Genomic DNA, 20,942 nt, shown 5'->3' on the forward strand with positions numbered 1-20,942 from the left:
TGAATGACATCATGAAGATCGTTTACAAAGGTGGGGGAGGTAGACGGCGGACGATAGCAAACGCCCACTATCAATTTCCTAGAGCATGTGCGAATTTCAACCAGTACAAGTTCCAACGCGCTTACAAAATGGATCGGAAAAGACAAAACAGTATCAGCAACAGCTACAAGCACGCCTCCGCCACATCTAGAACCCCTGTCGCACCGATAAATGTTATCTCTTTTTACAGGTAAGAAGTTCACAGCTATCTATCTTCGCCGATAGCCAGGTTTCAGTAAGACTCTTCATGCAAGGATATCTTCAGGAATGCTCTTGATGCAAGGATATCTTCATTTACATTCCTCAGAAGACGGTATTATAATACCGGACGACCGCAGTATTCAAAAAGGAGAATAGGCGTAGAAATAATTAAGCAGCTGCGTTTCGCCTTTGACTCCGGACGACGCGCAAAAAATTTTTGCGCCAAAAAAAAACAAAAAATAAATCGTTTGCGTCGCTACGCCGATGACTGAAGTACGCATTGAAAAACCACGGCTAAGCAAAATCAAAGAAAAAAATCAGCGCAAGGGATCTGGAAACGCGCAGGGAATTCGTTTCAAGGGGCGAAACGCGCGCGTCTACCGTAGACGCCGTGGCTGGCAAGGCACACCGGTTGCTCGCAGCGCCACCGCGGCGGTCATTCAGCAGCAGCCCGCGCCGCAGCCGGCGGACGCCAGATTAGCAAGTATTTCTAGGGACCCTAACAAAAGGCCACATCTCCTGGGAGACGGACTGAACTGGGGTTCCTAGAAATACTTGCTAGTCTGCTGCTCGCGCGGAGCTCCCTAAAGAACTGGTTCTCTGCGCCTCGGATAAGTGCGCAAGGGGCACTGCACACATACAGAACGTGCCTGCCGTCGCTGCGGAAGTGTTGCGCGCTGCTTCTTGGCCGCGAGCGCAGAATAGTGATGCTTTTTTTTTAAGCGAAAGCTTTACTACTCCAGCCAGCGAGCCATTTAGGCTCGTCGCGCACTTCAGCCGCATGCGCGGGCCCACGAACTACCTTGAGCAGCCGTTGATAGCAACGCCGCAGCCGCGCTCCAACAGATGGCGCTTCCGTCGACGCCTCTGCTTTAAATTTACTGCATGCCGTCGCCGCTCGCTCACCAGATATTCTCCGCTGGGATAGAGGGAGAGAAGGTGTCGCCTCGCGGGGTGTATATATATATATATATATATATATATATATATATATATATATATATATATATATATATATATATAGGAGCCAACTGTCACCGAAACCAAGGTGCATAGGGGAATGCTTTCAATCTTCTTTTTTTTAATTTTTAGTGCCAATCAATCAGTTTCAAGAAAATTACTTATAAAGCAGCAGAAAAAACAACCATGCCGCCGGTGGGATCCGAACCCACGACCTCCGAATATCGCGTCCGGGGCTCTACCAACTGAGCTACGGCGACGGATGTCCAGTCTGCTGCTTTCGTAGGTATTTATGTTTACTGGGTGTAAGCGAACCTTCAGAGTGTTCACCAGCGCCACCCTCGACCACAGCGGTGGGCGTAGCACGTCCTGTAATACCGCGAGTGTGACGTGGAACGTCATCTAACGGCGAGGGCGGAAACTGTGCGAGAGCCCTCTTATGCTACCTATGGCATCAAGACTGCCAGAACCGTGTGATGACCCCCATAATGCGCAGGTCCACACGGGACGGAGAGGCAAAAAGACACCGTATGGCTCAGTTTAAACAAACAGATATATTCAATAATTATACATGATTAAGATTCAGAGGCTGGGGCGTCCGAGCTTACGTGCCGACGACTTCATGGGGACGATGGAGGGGCTCCGATGTTGAGCTCGAGCGGTTGCTGGCAGAAGCTGCACGCCGTCGGGCTTCGGCGCTGAAGGCCCTCTTGGCGAACGATGTCGTCCCGAGCGTCCTTCTTCCGTACTGTTTGTCGATTTTTATATCCTCTTCTCCACACACTCCCTAGGGTGAGGACGCCCATGCCGGAGTGGGGGGGGGGGGGGGTGCTAGGGCTTTCACTTGGGCGCACAAACACATCTCGCCCCCCTCACGTGTTGAGTCCGAGGGAAAGAAGGTTGTCTTCGATGTAGCGCATAGCGTCGGCTGTGGTAAGGCGCGCTCTGGCCCGCTGACAGTTCCCGCGGGTCACCGGCCTCCGTTCTCCATCAAATGACACTCGCTCCTCAAGGTAAGGCGCGCTCTGGCCCGCTGACAGTTCCCGCGGGTCACCGGCCTCCGTTCTCCATCAAATGACACTCGCCCCTCAAGGCCGGAACGCCAGGTCACTAAAAGGCCGGGAAAGTGGTCCCTTGTCTTGGGATGTGCTCGGGAGGGTTGATTGATGAGGCCCGCCGTCTTGCCACGGGGCCAGGCCCGCCGAAACGAGGCCGCCCCTGGAACCGCCACGGCAATTGGGGAGGATAAAGCCCGTTTCCCCGCGGCTGCGGCGGCGGCGGCGTTCGACTCGTGCCGACACTATGGAAAGGGGGTCCGGTTGGGCTTAAACCCCTTCGTTCTGGTCGTCACTCTCAAAGAGCATGGCGGGGTAATTGATGATGCCGCTGTCATCTGGGTCTCCGTCTACGCCGCGCCGTCGAACGCGGAACCTCGTAGCACACATTAGGAACGTCACAACCGAGACCCTCGTTAAGCTCTTAGCAGACAAAGTTTAGGAAATGGGGAGCTCGTTTGATAAACTTAGGAAGGGAGTCAACAGTCCCCGAAACCAAGGTGCATAGGGAAATCAAAGAAAAAAAAATCAGTGCAGTCGCATGCTCAAGGCATCTGAAAACGCGCAGTGAAATCGTTTCGCGGGGCGAAACAAGCGCGTCTACAGCCGATGCCATCGCTGGCAAGGCACACCGGCTGCTCGCAGCGCTACCGACCACGGCGATCATTCAGCAGCAGCCCCCGCCACAGCCGGTGGACGCCAGACTAGCAAGCATTTCTAGGGACCCGAACTGAATGTACCGGCCGAACGAACTGTCCCCTCCTCTATCGGCGGCGGCCGCCGGAGCAAAACTGGAGGCTGCGTCGTCGCGCGCACTCTCGAAGGCGAGACGTGTACGCAGCCGCCGTCACTTAGCGGGATTACATCGCCCGTGTGAATACGGGGTATTCACATCGAGGCGGCGACAAGGGCCACATGTTGGGATTTATCGCACTAGGCGGATTTATGGTTGTGCTTGATGGCGAAACCTATCTCTGATCCGTCAAGGAATTGTTTTGGTCCAGGACCTTTTTCTCAAGCATCGCACCATAGAAGAGCCGAGCACCAGGGCGGGGGAAAACGTATACCCCTCAAAAACCTGTGGTTAACCAGCGGCTCTGGGGATCGAACCCGACACCTACCGAATGCAAAGCGGATGTTCTACCACAAGGCCACTATTTGGTTAATAAAAAAAGGCCTGAAATCGTCCTCTACCGCACGAGGCGGATTTTAGGGTTCCTTGAAGGCGGAACTTCTCTGATCCATCAAGGCAACGGTTTGGTCTAAGACCCTTTTCCCAAGCATCTCACCCTAGCAGAGCGGAGCACCAGGCCGAAGAAAACTTGAAAAATTGGTAAATTGGTTTTTGGGGATGGAAAATGGCGCAATAACTGTCGCACATATCGGCGGACACCTGAACCGGGCCGGAAGGAAAGGGCTAAAGGAGGAAGTGAAAGAAGAAAGGAAGAAAGTAGTTGACGGATCCGGAATAATTTCGACCACCCCGGGATCTTTAACATGCCCTGACATCGCCCAACACACGGGCGCCTTAGTGTTTCGCCTCCATCGAAACGCAGCCTCCGCGGTCGGGCTCGAACCCGGGAACTCCGCACCAGTAGCGGAGCATCCTAACCACTGAGCCGCCGCGGCAGGTCGGGAAAACTTGTACCCATTAGAAAACCGATGAACACCCGGCGGCACTGGGGATCGAACCCAGTGCCTCCTGAATGGGAGGCGGATGCGAATACGAGGCGGCCGGTACATTCAGTCCTTGTCTCCCTGGGAGATGTGGCCTTCGGCGGCATGCATGCGCTGCAGCCAGGTGCAGCCCGCTGCCCTCTTTCTTTTTTTGGATGTTCCCCCTCTAGGTTTCTTTCCTCTTATCTCCCTACCTTTCGGACATCTATTCTGCTTCCCCCTTCGTACTACCACGGCCAGTCTCGAGTGGGGCGCGCGCTCTCCTCGAGACCGGCCGTGGTCCTACAAAGTCGTACGAAGTCTGAAGTCAGCACTGCGAAGAGTCTTGCGCTTTCTCTACAATAAAGCCAGCACAGCAACGAAGCGATCACGAGATGTGTGCATACGTGTCGACCTTACAAACCAGAAAAAAGTTGTCAGACGAGAACGACATGTTCTGTCAGCCGTGGTCGAAGTGATAGGAAGCCTATTTGATGCAACAGTGTTCGTGCAACGGACGCCAGATTTAACTTCCATCAGTGAGCCAGAGATATTTCAGTGCAAGTTTAGCTCATTTTTGATCATGGTCCTAGCAAAGAGATACATGATAACGACTGAAGCAGCAGACGTGGCGAACGAGGAGCAGTGGCCTATATGCTTACACTTTACTAGTGAAGTAAGAAAAGCACTTCCGGATTTAAAAGTAGTCTCTAGCTATAGTATTGCAGGAAGGAAAGTTCGAAAAATACGTGCGAGGACTGACGTTCAATTTTTAGACGGATGACTAACCTCCGGTGCCACTATTGGGCCGGAGTTCACTATACACTGTTATGGACGGGATGCAATCCAGCCAAAGTAGGTTAAGACACAAATTCCATCGACCGGGATGACCACGGTGGCGCCTACAGCAGCGGCAATTTCGACGGCGGCAGGTGGCCCACTACCAGACAAAAAAAAGAATGCCTAGCTGAGAATGAGACTGTGGAATTTTTTCATGCTTGGCTGGGAGGTGTTATGCCTAGCCTACCTTCCAGTCCAAATGTAAAAAGACGCGAACTCCCCGACCCGGATTTCCAGAAAACCAACGGAAAGGCTATTAGCCTTCTGGAGGTAACTTAGCTGCAAGGATGTTGGAAGCAGCAACGACAATGGCGTCCCCACGTGATAGAGCATGGCATCGGGTCGACGAACCCAGCGTTGTCCTCATTAGTCACGCTAGGGTTGAAAATTGACTGAGAGCTGCGCCTTCGATAGAGGTTCCGCGTTCCGGTCATCAGACATGTGCAAGGTCTTTCAACCCCAGGGGAGAAACAGCCTGCCATTCCTGTGCCACATGGGCTCGCATTCCTGTGTCACGCAGGCGCCTTCCTGGGCCACGCGGGCGTAGTCCGGACCCACGTGTGCGCCCACGTGGAAAGTGTGTTGGCGACAATATGACCGTGTCCTGTTCCCTTTCCATCGAGCGAACTGCGAGAGAACATCAGGACCGCCCTGCCGTAGGTGGCCCCACCAGTGTCATTGTCAGCATGTTTGATTGGAAATTATTCTTCGAACTGTATTACCCAGCCAGGGATCTGGGGAATACGAAGGGTATTTAACGAGCTGCTGGTTTGACACCGGAGAGCCCCCTCTTGAGAGAGACGCTTTGCTGGGAGAGACTTCCGACCGCTAAGAAGCTCTCTGTTCTGAAAGGCACTCTCAGTTGCTCTCACCTGTACAGTATGTAGTCTTTGTATAAAGTTTTCCTTGCATTTCCCTTCGTAAGCACGACTCCAAATCTCATCGTCCCTTCTGGCAATGACAGTAGCAATGACCTTTCCCTTTGACTGGTTCCCGGAAAAGGACGCCAGGGGAACAACCCACAACGAACAGACGACAGGGGAATAAACAGAGGGGAGGTCAAGAAATTAAGCATGTCCCACAGGAGCCCGCCCGACCATCGAGAGCTCTCCTCAGTTGAGTCCTGCGGCGATGCAAGGGCCCCAGGTGTCTTCGGTGGACACGTGCGGCTTGCAATGCTATTGCACCTCCGTAAAAAAAGCACCAGACTTGCAATTCCTCCTCGCCCGTTCCGACGGGTGGACTCTGCAACGAGTGACTCCGCTTGCTATGTGCTGTGCAGCTTTTCCCATCTTGGACAAATGCCCAAGTGTTGGATTGGCCACTGCCTGGTGAAGGGGCGGAACCTTAGGAGATTTAAGGAGCGTGCTGAGTGAGAAAGGACGATTTGTGCCCTGCCTCATCCAGTCGCTCGACGCGTGACTTTTTGTTTTTCCTTTCATACGCAAATATGTTTCTTCAAAGTGCCACATTAAGCCCGCTTGTTTTTGTTTCCCCAATGTTAAAGCTTCCATTCTTCCTCGTCCCATCTCCGGCCCAACCACGCTACTCTGCATCACGACAACCGGTTTCAGAGGTGGAATGCTGCTACCCGAAATGTCACAACACCCTGTCGCCAAGAAATAAGCGCAGCGCTTCAGGAGAGGACTGTTGAGGTCCCCCTTACAGCATTATTTATGAACAAGGCAAAAGTATTGCAACATCTGTCACATTGCCACTGTGTACTTCGCCTGCAGAAGACTCATTTTCACAACGACTGCCGTCGGAGAGAGAGGTTTTGGCCTTTGATGTCGGTGACGTGCAATGTCTACCATCGTCGGACGGTATGTTATTAAAGTTGAGTCAACATCAAGAAAGAGATCCTGAGTGCCGGCGGTGTTCAAGACACTTGGGCATAGTTTGCACAAAACCAATGACTGCCGGCTCATTTCAGCCCATATTGGCCTCAGAGGGTTCATTGACTGTGTAACTAACTGATGTTTATGGCAAACTGAATCGTCACCCGAAGAAACCTTCGAAGGAAGATGCTTCAGCGCATCCATGAAATCCACCAGGACACACACGTACCTCAAACCACCTCCACTCCGGAAGTAGCAGAGGAGGCTACAATAGGTGCTACGGTTGCTCACACTGAAGCTCCGTGCGTTTTTTCCGACTCAAAAACTGCAATACTAAAGTTCGCTAGAAACAGGATCGACGAAACCGACTACCGCATGTTACAGTCAATTTCTCCTGGATCATCCCGCCAAGCGGAGCTGATCTGGGTTCCTGCGCACACGGGAAATCCTGGTAACGAGGCCGCTAGTGTCCACGCCCGGGGACTCATAAACCGTGCGATGGCAGACTCGGGCCACGGCGACTCGAGACAGCGCATGCACACATTCAGCGAGCTGACGCAGCTTTACCCTCCAGCCTATTTATCCCTTACCACCCCCCCCCCCCACCAAATCTTGTGGTGTCATCGGAAGACCCGAACACTCCCCTACCTCTACCTACTATCCCGCAAGCACTCGGGTGCTTTCCCCCCATCCTGTCTCTTCTGCTTCTACCTCACTGCTATCCTAACACATATATTTATGGAGTGCCGGGCTCATCATCCCCACGGCCGGTCTCGAGAGGAGCGCGCGCTTCTCTTCTTACGGCCTTCGCAATGGGGTCTGTTTCCACCTCGCGCCGCACCTCGGTGGGGTCGCCACTGCCCCACCGCTCCGCCGCTGCGACTGCCGTTCACGCGGAAGGAGAATAACGCGCGCTCGCTCCCAGTTCGGCCTGCGTCAGTGGTAACCATCAAGCCTTTATATTTTACTATTTTACCTCTTTACGCAAAGATCGCGTAGTCAGCCCCTTTGCCATGGGAGAAATCTGAAACAACGGATTAACGATTGCGCGCTCTCTCGTTTAGCCCGACTGTGTATGGTCGAACGTACTGCTTCGAGCACGGACTTTAACGCGTTCTACCCTTATATTTGGCTAAAAAGCAAGGCTATCGGCTTACATAGTTCGTCTTCCGGCAGGTTCTTTATGAGTGTGTAGAATGATATGCGGCATGTAATACGTGGATGGCAAGTTTCAAAGAGTAAATGATTCTGCAGCGTAAATATAGCTCCTGAAATTTCAAGCGCAGCTGCTTTAATTTTGCACAACAGCGGCGTTAGCAAGAATTCATGGTGCTCCCCAGGAAAACGCATCATGTCATTCACGAAACGAACGGGTATAGACGGAACCCAACCCTGGACGCAGGAGCAGAGCACGTTGCACGCACGCGACGTCCAAGATCTCCTCTTGGAACAGCATTTTGAAGTTTGGCGCAAAAATTGTCAGTAGTTGACAGTAACTGCAAGCATGAACTAACTGCCAGCAAAGCAAAATTAGTTCGGAACTGCGTTCTGTCAATAAAATCGGCCTTTACGAGCGAACAGACTTATCTGAGAGGCGATGACTATAAATGCTTTGCATATACTCTTGCATTTCTGTAGCCTCGTCATCGCTTTCGATAAAACTCTTGAGGGCACGAACTTTCCTCACGTCACTCAGGAAACAAAGTAGCACCCCAAAAAGAAGTTTTAAGCAACCGAACGGATCTCCACTAAAACTCACAGCAATGCGCGTTATACCAGCTGGCTTAGCTTATTACAATGCAAGGAAATAAAAATTAACATTTGCGATGCTTACATCTTAATAAAAGTCCCCGAAGTTAAGAGAATAAAGGGCACTGGGCATTCAACTGCATAATCGGAGATCTTTCGCGAAGATATTTAAACCAATTTTTTTAGGCAGCTTCAGGACACGCCGCAATTTGCATATACGTGGACAACAAAAAATGGCGCTCTTTATGGTAGCTGAGGTCAATCACTGGACATACATACTCTCTGAAATTGCAATACTTAGTACGCGTCAATATCTGTGGCAGCATACGCAGCTTGTACTGGTTGCTTCTGTTACGTTATGTTAACGTTAGTCAGGCCAGAATGACGACCAGGAAGCTTGCGTCTAAGACAGAAATTGTTTATTGGGCGAACTCGTGTCCTCAAACAGGCGGCGCAGCGACAAAACAAAATTTAAAGCTCACAAGGAACATGAAACATTAGACGCCTAATACGCTTACAACAATTTTGAACATGAAGAGAGACTTGTGCGCGGTTATAGTCATTCCAAAGAAATATGGTGGCCTCTCGTTTTACAATAAAAGCCGAAAGGCCGCGTGCCATTGGCTTCGAGCATGGAACAATGCATTACAGTTTTTCTTGACACTTGCTCGCACATTAGTAATTAGCATTCTTTTGAGCTATCGATACAGGCCTCTCGTTCAAGGAAGTTGTGATCTATATGAGGGTGAAAATAAGTACATTCAGGACGTGCGAAAAGCGATATCGGCGAAATCGAGTACTATATACATCTCCCAGCAATCAGTTTATTTGACAGTTCAACGTTCAACCAGCTACGGCGCTCTCGGATTTACGGCTGGCGAGTGGTAGAGAATATTTTCCTCGATATAGTACATTTTTATGGGACGAGTGCGACAGTTTCGTTCTCCAAGATTTCATTCTTTTCCTCTTAGCATTAACTTGTCATTTAATCACACACCATGAGACATAAGCGAGGAAGTGATCAGAGTATTTCCTTCTGTATTTAAAACCACAAATGCTCGACATAGTTCTGAGAAATGTGAGAGTGATTCCTTATTTTAAATGTTTTCATCGAGGAAAGTTTGTGACGAAAAATCTGTGCACAAGTGGATTGTGTTGAAGATACGCAGTTTAAGCATCTGTGTTTTGCTTTCTTTGATTTCGGTGCTGCGCTCACCATGAACCAACAGGGCTGCAACGCGAAACCAGGCAAAATCCATTCGCCGCCGCAGATGCAGGCGTGGAGCCAGAGGTAGGGCCGTCGCGCCTCTAGCGGCGGCGGGCGGTGTAACTCTCGGAGAAAAACTCGCATTGCTTCCGCGGCGAATGCGAAGGCCGTATGAAAGAGCGCACGCGCCTACCTCGAGACCGGCCGTGTCCTCCCCCGCCGGACTCGGAGCACACCACTTGGGAGGAAAGGGGACCTCACTGTGCGCGACAGACCCGCACTGGCAAAAGACCGCCACAACGCGGGCCTCAAATGTGCTGCAGCGACATGGACTGTAAGGCATCTAGTGCAGTGAGGCTGTGCCTGTCCCGGGCTAGCAGCCCACACCAGCGGGCAATAGTTTTCTCTCTCTTCGTGCATAGGCTATACTCGTGTCACGGGGAGGTTTCCCAAGCATCCGCTTCTCTATGAGAAACTAGTTTGTGCGAACTAAGTGTCGGTTCACGGCATTTCCCGGAACTGCCCTTACAAATTTTGCCACGGAAAACATGAATTATGAAGCGCAGGGCTGTTTTACCAAAAGTAAGTGACGGCCGGGTTCAGTGCAACATGCGGGTATTTCCGTTAATTATTTCATCAAGTGAGAATCGTTCCTGCGTGCATAGCGCAGCCACCGGCAGTCTTCAAAATGAACCGAACGGAATCATCGGCGAGTGCGGTTGACATAAGTAGCGCTTGTCGAAGTATTTTGTGCTTTTAAGGTGTCTCCGAGACTCCTACGAGAAATGTGCAGACTGGTAACGGCACCAGATTACTGAGTTCTCAGTTAAACCCTGTTTTTTTCTTCCACATTTCAATGCAAAAGTGGCACAGGTTCATGCATGGTAAACCCCAGCTTCCTACGTAAATGGCACACAGCGACTTTAGACCTATAGCAAGCACCAAACACTGAGCTCAGCTCATTTCGAGTCAAGCGCCGTCGGATGCTTCCGGTCTCAAATGAACAGCGTGCGTAGCTGCACTACACAACCACAAAGCGCACGAAACATCAGTAACAACTGCAGTGGTGAAAACATAACTGAACAACCAAACAAATCTATACCGTAGCACAGTCCAGAAGCCAATAGACGTCAATCTAGAGCGCTGTCTTCCCGGAGTGTCTCGAGCGTCAATAGTGGATGAAGTGAAAGCCACCAGCTTTCCATCTAGTGCACAGTAAGAAAATTTACGGCCAGCTCCACTGGCTAAATATAAAACCGCCAGCCGTTGGTGACAAACGTATGCGACAGATGCCGGCAGCTGTCTCCTCGTCGAACCAGATCGCGTCTGCGTCTCCCCGCTGCGTTTGTTTTTAACCAGTAGCAGACGAATTTTCGCTACTTCCGGAATGTGTCACATCTTGTGAAAAAGCCGTGCCACGCAGAATTTTTCGTCCCGATTGTTGTAAACCAGAACCGGCTTCCGACGCGTACGCAAGCGCCCATGCGCTGGCGCCGATATCTAGCACGTTCAGATATCGGCGCTTCGCTGAGGTTCGCTGGCGTCTTCTGCAGCGCGCATGCGCAGACCAGTTCTGGCGGACGCCAAGAGCGCCATCGCTAGGCTCGTACGGCCAGGAAGAACCCATGGAGTTGGCACTCTACGCACTGAGAAAGCAGCGCTTATCTATTGTGCCGCTGAAGCACCAGGACAAAGATTTCTGGCCGCAATACCTCAACCGCCGAACATCAAAGAAGACGGCGCGGGAGAAACGCACTATGCTGTATGGCTGTCCGAGAATTCCTTGGCTCATATCTGCGTACGCTCGCACACACAAGCAAAACCCAAGAAAAAAATCGACGCCTGTTTCTTGCAGCGAGTGGTAGCGGAGCACTCCAGTGTTGCACCCGAAAGGTCGGGACCGCGTAGCCGCACAGTGGCAAAGCTCTCAAGGAGTGCGGCTGCTGAAACCACACTCGTTCTCTGACACATGTAAAAACACTGTCGCACGGGCGTTTTCTGTGCTAACTGCCTGCGGTGGCGATTAAACTGTCGAGCATGTCCAACTTGCAACTCTCTAAACATTCATATTGGATCCTGGTCAACCAGCTGGCCTGCTAATCAGTGAAGTTGTAAAGCATAAGTAGCTCAATCCCAAAGTTGTTTCTTCCAAGAGCAAAGAAAAATCGTTTTGATCGCGACACGGGCCCGTAAATTTTCGTAAGGACCATTTTCCAGTAGTGCAACCCTCTAGCGACTGCCAGGCGAAGTGCAGCCACGGCCGGACTCGACTGGCGGAGGTGGCGACAAACAATTCGAGTTGGGCTCCCTGCCGCTGCAAGAGGCGCGATCCTCCGGCCTGCCTGCCTCTATAGCGATGAAGGCGCCTAGATCGGCTTATCTAGGGACATTAGAAGCGATGGTTATTGCGCGCCATGATTCGTGCCTTCGCGCCCACATTCGCGTGAGGCAGCGTGCTCTGCAGAGGTTGCTTTCGCTGCAAGCTTCTCTAAAGGACATGTATTTTAGTGCTCAATCATCTCTGCATCTCTTGCTTCACCTCCGTCGCAGCCCTGGGTATACGCCATCCCCGCTTTGTACAGCATATCTAGGCTATACACACAACTCCTGTCAGTCCTTGGCAAGTACATCTGGCCATATAATCCCCCGAAGTTCCAGTGATTTTTCTGGGAAATGGCTTCATTGCTGCTTGCAAAGGTTTTTGTCTCGGGAACTTACCAGGCGCAAAAAATTGAATGCGGAAGCTTCGAAATTCTGACTGGTCCAATCCGCGAATGTGACGGCGCATACCATCATGGCGGTTGTTGCCAGCCTAGACTGTACATGCCGTCACCTCACCAAGATGGTGGCGTCCTTGATTAAAGGTTATCCGTTATCTCATTCTAGCAGGACCACCTGATCAGTCCTCAAGAAGAAAGGCACTGTAGTCGTGTCCTGCCCGGCACAGATTCCAGCGAGCATGAGTGACCTCTGAGGTCGCATGATTTGGAAGCGCAGCAAAGCATACCTTGTTCTAACTCTCACCTGAGATTCCCCAAGAAGCTGGGATCCTGTTTCGCGAGGCCGAACCGGGCGTCGTAGCAAGGAAGCGTAAAGCACTCGCACGGGCCAGGCACGCGTCGAAACAACTGAGGTGCCCAGCGGCAAGGTGGCAAGCCTCAACAGTCCACAGCTTTTCTCTTCCACGGACCGCAGACAAGAGAACTTAGCTACACACTCCAAGACTTTTGGAAAACGACTGCTGTTTCGCTCTGGGCCGGGGAAGTAGTTCTTGCAGGGGAGGAACGAAGCAGGAACCGCCTTGCTTCTGCTGATGGTTGATTGGCTCGTGTCGAGATGACTCTCTCACATAGGCACACGTCACTGTTCAGGTGTACGACAAGTATCGCGCGAGGGTGAATCCTCCCCCAGTGTAGGCTGTGGAGAGGGCCAGGTGGTAACAACTTGAGCATGGCCTACTTTGTTATCCCTCTGAGGGGGTATTGTGTAGCCACCTCAGGGAAGGGAGGAGAGGCTCCCCCATACTTGTTTCCGGTCGGCGCAGCTCCTTGCTCGCGCATTTACCCAACGCTGAATGCTTGCTTTGCTTCGCACACTTCCTTGACTAAAGCGAAGCCTACTTTCCGAGAATATAGGATTAATGGAGGCAGGTTACCCTGAAAGCTAAGGCACCTCGATGCGCGCGACCCCTCCGCTCCGCCATGTTTGTGCCCACTCCCGCCTGCGTCAGTTGCACGTTCGGCGACACGTGCGACAGCCTGTTTCCGTCGACTGCAATTTTTCTTGGCCGCAACACAGTCTGGCAGCAGCCCAAGCCCGCCGTGAGCCAGGCAGCAACTCCCACAATGGCAACCGAGGAGCATACGTCTGTGGAACCAATAGCGGAAAAAGTCGGATCCGCTCCGCTGGAGACCTCAGCTGAGGCTGCAGGTCCAGTGGACGAAGTTGCGGCCACCCAAGAGAAGCAGACGGAAAACCATGTGGAAGAAGACATGGTCGCCATGTGCGCCCGGGCGAAGAGGAAACGAAGCGCCCGCAAGAAAAAAGAGAAGACAAGCACCTCAGCAGCAGCTAGTAGCAATTCTTCAGAAGGGGGTCCCCTAACAAAGCGCGCCTTCCTCAAGAATTCGCTACTCCTTTCTAGTTCTGGGGAAAGCGAGTCTGAGAGTGAGGAGGACACTCCCAAGCCCAATCCCTGTCAGTACTGTGGGGGAAGACGTGACTGTGAGGTGCTCTCTGGCAATACTTATGAGTCAACACCTGACTCCCCTCTCGGCTCGCCTACCGTGGATGAGGAGGGAATCCGCTTCAAGTCTGCTGAATAATAGAACCCACCCACCCCCTCCCTTCTTCCGCTCGCGCTACACCAGCATGGCCTTCTCCCTTGTATTAGGCACAATCAACTGCAGAGGCCTCACAAGGCGCGAAGCAAGGGCATCGGCGTGTTAGCTTTGCAAGAGACATAGAGGAGCGAATTGCTACATTTGACACGTCGTTCGTAAATCGTACTATAGTTTTGGCAGGAGGGGTTCGGAGGGTGTCGCGCTAATGTTCCTTCGTGACATCGAACTCAAGGTGCTGCGTCATGATCGGGGCCTTGAAGGCCGTATCATTTCCGTTGATTTAAACAACAGCATGCTTGTGCTTAGCATTTACGCACCTTGTCGCACGGCCAACAACATCAGTGCTTCGAGGGGTTAGATGATAAGCTGGGGGACCTGTGCGTGTCATTCTCCTTGGCGATTTTAATTGTGTGCTGAACCCAGACGATAGGCGATCCCATTGCTGCGCAACGCTGCGTCCTTATCGCGAGCAAACTAGGACACGGGCACTGCATGCTCTCGTGGACGAGTTGGATGTGACGGACTGCTGGCGCGCGCTGCAGCCAGGTCGTGCGGGAATGACCCGGGCGGGCCGGCGAGAGAAGAATCGACAGGGTGTATGTCTCGCCGAGTCTCTCGAGCAGCCTTCAGTCCACATGGGTTTTTCCAACCGCCTTAAGCGACCACAGGTTGCTTATCACCCATCTGTGTGCCGCAGACATTGCACCGCGCGCCAAGGGGTGCTGGAGACTGATGGTCTCTTCTATTTGGCTGCACCGGTTGCACTAGTTCAATGGGTGCAGCACCGCCGTCCTCGTTTTTCTGGTGCAGCACACGCCCTCTGCACTTTTATCCTCGTTTTGTCAAGGTGCTGGCGAAGTGCTGCACGAGTTCTCGGCCGGCCTGCACTCACTCCAGAGCCAGTGCAGAGAAAAGTGCAGCATGGCGTACTTGCCGCCCAGCCAAGAGCAGACGATGATGCATGTTCTCGACCACGGCGTCCAAAAAGAAGTTAGGCTTTTGTACAAACCCGACGGCTCAGCACTGGAGGACGCAGACGCAAATGAATATATATATATATATATATATATATATATATATATATATATATATATATATATATATATATATATATATATATATATATATATATATATATATATATATATATATATATAAGGCATTAGGCATGTGGTGCTGCATGTTTTCGATGAAACCGTGGTTAGCGGACAGCTTGCACTTTATTCGTACTCATGGCCATGGGTAGCGGTTGGCCACGGTCAACGCATAGGTCCCTGTAAAATTGCGGCATTGATTTTGGTCCATTTAGCATTTATGAGATATCATGCTGTGCTGTGTGCACATTCCAAATGTTAGGTTTTGTCTTCGCAGACGGGCATCGCTTGACACTCCATTTCGTGGCCCAAGATGCACAAGCTGAAAATATTCCTCCTGTGACACAACCACCGGCACCGGTCTCCGCCAGTGATGGCTTCGATGGAGTGGGGCCAGACGCCTTTCCAGCGGCATCCGCGTCCGCTGATGAAGCAGCAGAAATATGGAGCACTCGAAAAACCAAGTTCTTCATTTCCAAGTACACGGAGATGAAGGACTTGGTGGGAAAGAGCAGAGAACTCCGGTACGTTGTCTTTTACGTTTCATTTTATGTTGCCACCGATATTTTGAGCAACAATGAAGTGTACTGTCGTTTCTCGAATTTATACTTCCAGCAATGTTAATGGAATGTTTTCCATCTATACTTCGCAGGATTTGTTTAAGCTTAGTACATCAATTCTCATCTCAAGAGTGTGTGAAATTTGGGGCAGCCAGTGTGCAAATATTGTGATTTCAACGTACCAGAAAGCGTCACACTTAATTAAGTACTAAAAGAACCTGTTGAAGTGGTACCGCAAAATTTCAGTCACATCTAGCAGCGTGTTTTATATTTAACTATGCTAGGCTTTTATTTTAGAGCAAGAAAGCTTCTGTGGGTGAGAATTACCGAGCTTATCAACAAAGAGTTTATGTGCAATATGACGAGTAAGTGTGCTTATTTACTAGGTTATTCTATGGGGTTGATCATTTGTGCATCACGCATTACACAGAGAATTGGCGGAGATGCTTGCAAAGGAGCACAGTCTTAACCCACAATTGCTCTTTGAGCCTGGAAAGGTTATCCTCCCTAGCGGATACTCAGGGTAAGCGAAAGACAGTTTTTGTGGAAAAACCTGAAAATGATGTGGCATCTGTGTGTATATTTTATACAGGACAAGCACCACAGAAGTATCCACCGAGATTTTGCCTGTGCCAGTCGAGGACAGACTGCGGTTGAGGACAGCCCGGCCTCTAAAAGGAAACGTCACAGCAAGTCACAGCTTACTCCCCTTTTGGAGGTGCTGGAAAAAATGGGGCAAGCAGGAGAGAAGCAAGCTGAAGCGAGCGCTGAGGAAAGAAATGAAAAAAAGTGGGAAAAAGAGAGGGCAAAGCGGAATGCAGACCGCATGGAGAGATTTGATCGCCTGCTAGACTGATTGAGAATAAAGTTGTCTTTCGCTACCACTGCATGTTCAATTTATTTCAAATGTAAACATTCCTCATATATGAGATAAATAGTTTTACAAAACACTTTTCCACATTGGCATGGCATTCACAAAGATGCGACATGTTCCTATCACTGCTCTTTTGCAATGAACCTCGCAGGGACTGTAGCTTGGGAGACTGCAATAATAATTGGTTTTTGGGGAAAGGAAATGGCGCAGTATCTGTCTCATATATCTTTGGACACCTGAACCGCGCCGTAAGGGAAGGGATAAGAGATGGAGTGAAAGAAGAAAGGAAGAATTAGGTGCCGTAGTGGAGGGCTCCGGAATAATTTCGACCACCTGGGGATCTTTAACGTGCGCTGACATCGCACAGCACACGGGCGCCTTAGCGTTTTTCCTCCATAAAAACGCAGCCGCCGCGGTCGGGTTCGAACAGGGAGACTGCAGTCAAAATCATCCCCTTTAGTGTCGTCATTATCCACATCTTCCCCTTGTGGTAAAGATGTCAGCTCCTGGAAGAAGTCCCTCTCGTTGTTGCACAAGTTGTGGAGCACACACGCTGCCATGACTATACAGCAGGACTGCACAACAGTTTTGGCATCCACAAGATACAACCTCCTGAAACGCTGTTTAAGCACGCCGAAGGTGTTCTCGATGGACACCCTCTGCTGTCTGTGCCGCTTATTAAACTGTTTTTTCCAAGATGGAAATCAGGCTTCATTGTCCCTGAATGGAGTCATCAGCCAATGCATCAGAGGATACTCACTATCCCTCAGAATGTAGTTTTCACCACATTCCAAACCCGCCGTGGTGGTTCAGTGGTTAGGGCGCTCGACTACTGATCCGTAGTTCCCGGGTTCGGACCCGACCGCGGCGGCTGCGTTTTTATGGAGGAAAAACGCTAAGGCGCCCGTGTGCAGTGCGATGTCAGTGCACGTTGAAGATCCCCAGGTGGTCGAAATTATTCCGGAGCCCTCCACTACGGCACCTCTTTCTTCCTTTCTTCTTTCACTCCCTCCTTTATCCCTTCCCTTACGGCGCGGTTCAGGTGTCCAACGATGTATGAGAGATTTTGCGCCATTTCCTTTCCCCGGAAACCAATTATTATTATTACCACATTCCAATGCTGCACATGTGAAGAAAGGGCTTTCCTTCAAAACACTGGCATCGTGGACAGATCCAGGGAACCCAATGAAAACATTCAGAAACCGCTTCCTATCATCGCAGATCTCTTGTAAAATGATAGATGGCCACATCTTGTGATTGAAATATAACTGTGTCGATTTTCTTGCAGTCAGGATCTGGATGTGCGAACCGCCGATGCAGCCGATTGCATTCTGTGGGCCTTTGGCTCCACTCTTGGCGAGGAAACCTTCCTTGATGCGATTCATTTCTGCTCTGCTGGGCCAGCATATAACATCACCGCTTAGTTTGTGCAAAAAGCGGATGAACAGCGTCACGCATTCGTGCACTGAAGACTCTGCCACGTCAAACTTGTCTCCTATTGCGTACATCGACATCTGGGAGCCGTTATCGATATACACAAGAGCAATTAGGCATGTATTTTCCGCCGATATTTTCTGACGCCCTTGAAGCACGTTTGGGTGGAAGGTCGAAGCTCTGAATTGACCACTTGGCCAGTCAAATGTTTCTCTAGAGAGCCTGAACAATCTTTTGAACTCATGCGCATAGTACCTGGACATCCCGTTTTTGTACCCCGGCACACGATTTGCATCTCCTCGTACCAACGCACAGGCTACTAAAGCACACGCATCGTCGAAATCGTCATCGGAGTCAACGTGAATGTCAGTGTAGTCGCTGTCGTCGTCGCTTTCCGAGTCCAATAGCTCCATGGCAATTTCAAACAGGGCCATTTCATGCGGCAAACGGTGCCAGCGATACACAACATGCACGTAAAACACGTAAAGAAAGCTATGCGTCTTCTAGGCCTGCATCTCCGTCTTCGTTTTGCAGTCGTGCACTAGTGCGGCTGGAGCCGCACTTACTGAACCGGCGCTGCAGGCGCTGCACACGCTCGGCACCGCTGCTCTTTTCAGAACAAGTGCAGCCAGTGCAACCCAAATCGAAGAGACCTTGAATGTCAGGCTCCTCAATGACGACAGCGTAGCCCAAGATGTCGCACGTGTGATAAAACAGCACGTCACCCCATCCATGACATTGCAATCATGGGGTGAGATAACGCAACGCGTCAAGGAAACTTTTTAAACAATGGGGGAAAAAAGCTAGCGCGGGAAGAGGGAGAGGAGATCAGAATAGCGTCCGATAGCATTATCCGCCCCCCTCTCGCAGGGACCGTGCATCGCTCCAACCCTGACGGCGCTGCGCAGGGAATTACATCCCCAGCTGCTCAAGCGCCGCTGGGTCCGGCTACGCGCAACTGCGCGCGCCGATCGAGCGATGGCAGTGCGAGGCGTGGTGTGCTCGAAAACGCGGATTCTACAGAAAGACCGCTTTATAATTCGCGCCAAAAGCATACGTATGCGTGACGTCATTCTACGTCACGTTTGCGTAGTTTGCCCCCCAAAATCCAGGGGGCGCTGGAGTGCCCACGAGCCGCCATTTTTTGGACCAATGGGCGTCTATGGAGCCTTCGTTACCAGTGTACATCTACCTTGCATTAACAACCAGCGCAGACGGGGTGCTTGATTCCGCGCGGAATTTTTACGAGGATTTATACACAGCCGCGCCTTGTGCTTCGGATGAGTTCCCTCTCGAAAGTCCGCGCAACGAGCCCGAAGTAGACGCGACTTGGATATCCGAGGACGAGCTTTACGCGGCGCTGCAATTAATGAAGCTTAACCGCAGCCCGGGTGCTGACGGACTTCCGCCAGCCTTCTATAAGAAATTGCGGCCTCTACTGAAGCGCCCTTTTACGAACCTCCTCAACAAGCTGTTGTAGCAAGGCGCGCTGGCCGAGATGCTGTGCACGGATAGCAGCAAGTCTGCCGACTTGAGAGCATGGCGGCCTATAACGCTGTTAAGCAGTGATTATAAGCTGCTAGCCAATATCTTTTCTTTGCGGCTAACACCAGGTCTCTGTATACCATCGTCGTGCCGCAGCAAGCTTGCTGTGTCCCAGGGTGTTCGGTAGAGCTGCACGGACTGGCGTTAAAACACTTGTTTACGTGGTTGAGGCCTCGTGATCTTCGAGGCCTATTGCTCTCCCTCGATCAGGAGAAAGCGTTCGATCGCCTCAACCGTAGCTACTTAATAAAGCAGCTAGAACACGCACGCATAGGCAAAGGCTTCATAATCATGGCGCGGATTCTCTGTGCAGCACCACGCGCAGCAGTGATCGTCCAGGGACGCATCTCTGGGTGGTTTCCGGTTGCGCGAGGTGTTAGAGAAGGCTGCCCGCTCTCGCCGCTTCTGTATGTCACAGCCATCGAACCTCTGCTGCAGCGTCTGGCAGCCGACATGCGCGTTAAACGTACTGTCGTGCATGCCGGTGGGCCCCTCTGCTGTACATATGTTCGGATACGCCGACGATATCACCATCGTCGTCCCGGACGCAGCATCAGCAGCGCGCGCACTAGAGATAACCGAGCAATATTGCGCGGCAAGCGGGGCGCGGCTTAGCAAGCGCAAAAGCGCCGTCATGCCGCTACGCGATGATCGACCGCCAAACACAGCTGAGGTACCTGCGGTTCGCGAGACGCGGATGCTGGGCTTTTTCTTTAGCGGGGAGGGGCCTTCAGCGCGTAACTGGGAGCAGCTGGTAGAAAAACTAGAGACGAAAACGGCGGATCTTGGTCCACTGCGGTGCCCGATCATAGCGCAAGCTACAATCATTCGGACCCTGCTGATCGCCAAAATAAGCTTCAGTGCCGGCATCCTGGAGATTCCCACAGGAGTGAAAAGGAGAGAAGAGAAGTTAATTTACACATTTCGTTGGCAAGAAGCACCCGGCAAGATTAGGCGCGCGGTCGTCAAGCAACCCAGACTGAAGGGAGGACTTGGGACTCCTGACCTAGAGATGCCCTATAGCCAGAGCGCTGCATGTGCAGTGGACGTTCAGCGCGGTCGAGTGTGACATGCCGCTAAGAAGACACTGTCATCCTTCTTTCTATCAATGCGGCTAAGTGAATTCAAACAGCTGCAGCAAACCGCAACCCGCGCGGGGACACCGCTCGCATTTCACAGCGCTGCGGCTGCCGACATGAACCTGTTAAGAGCAGCATTCACTGAGCCCCCACGCGAGATTGCCCTCAACACGATGTTGAGCCTCCTCAGCCCTGCGCCTCCAATCCATCTTCATCAGGAGCTGATGACGGCCGAGAGACGAACGTGAAAGTACCTGACAGCGCATTTCCTGGACGCGCGCTATGCTTCAATCATGTGGCGCTTCGCGCGGGGAATCCTGCCGATTAAACGCCACACCTTCGTTTCGCGAACTTCCGGACTCGTGGACGCGTGCCCCTACTGTAGAACAGCGGAAACATCGACGCATATTTTCCAGGACTGCGTGATACCAGCAGCGCTTCTCGAGCGTCTCCGCGATCTGTTCGGCC

This window comes from Amblyomma americanum, chromosome 3 (assembly GCF_052857255.1).
Source record: "Amblyomma americanum isolate KBUSLIRL-KWMA chromosome 3, ASM5285725v1, whole genome shotgun sequence".
NCBI lineage: Eukaryota > Metazoa > Arthropoda > Arachnida > Ixodida > Ixodidae > Amblyomma > Amblyomma americanum.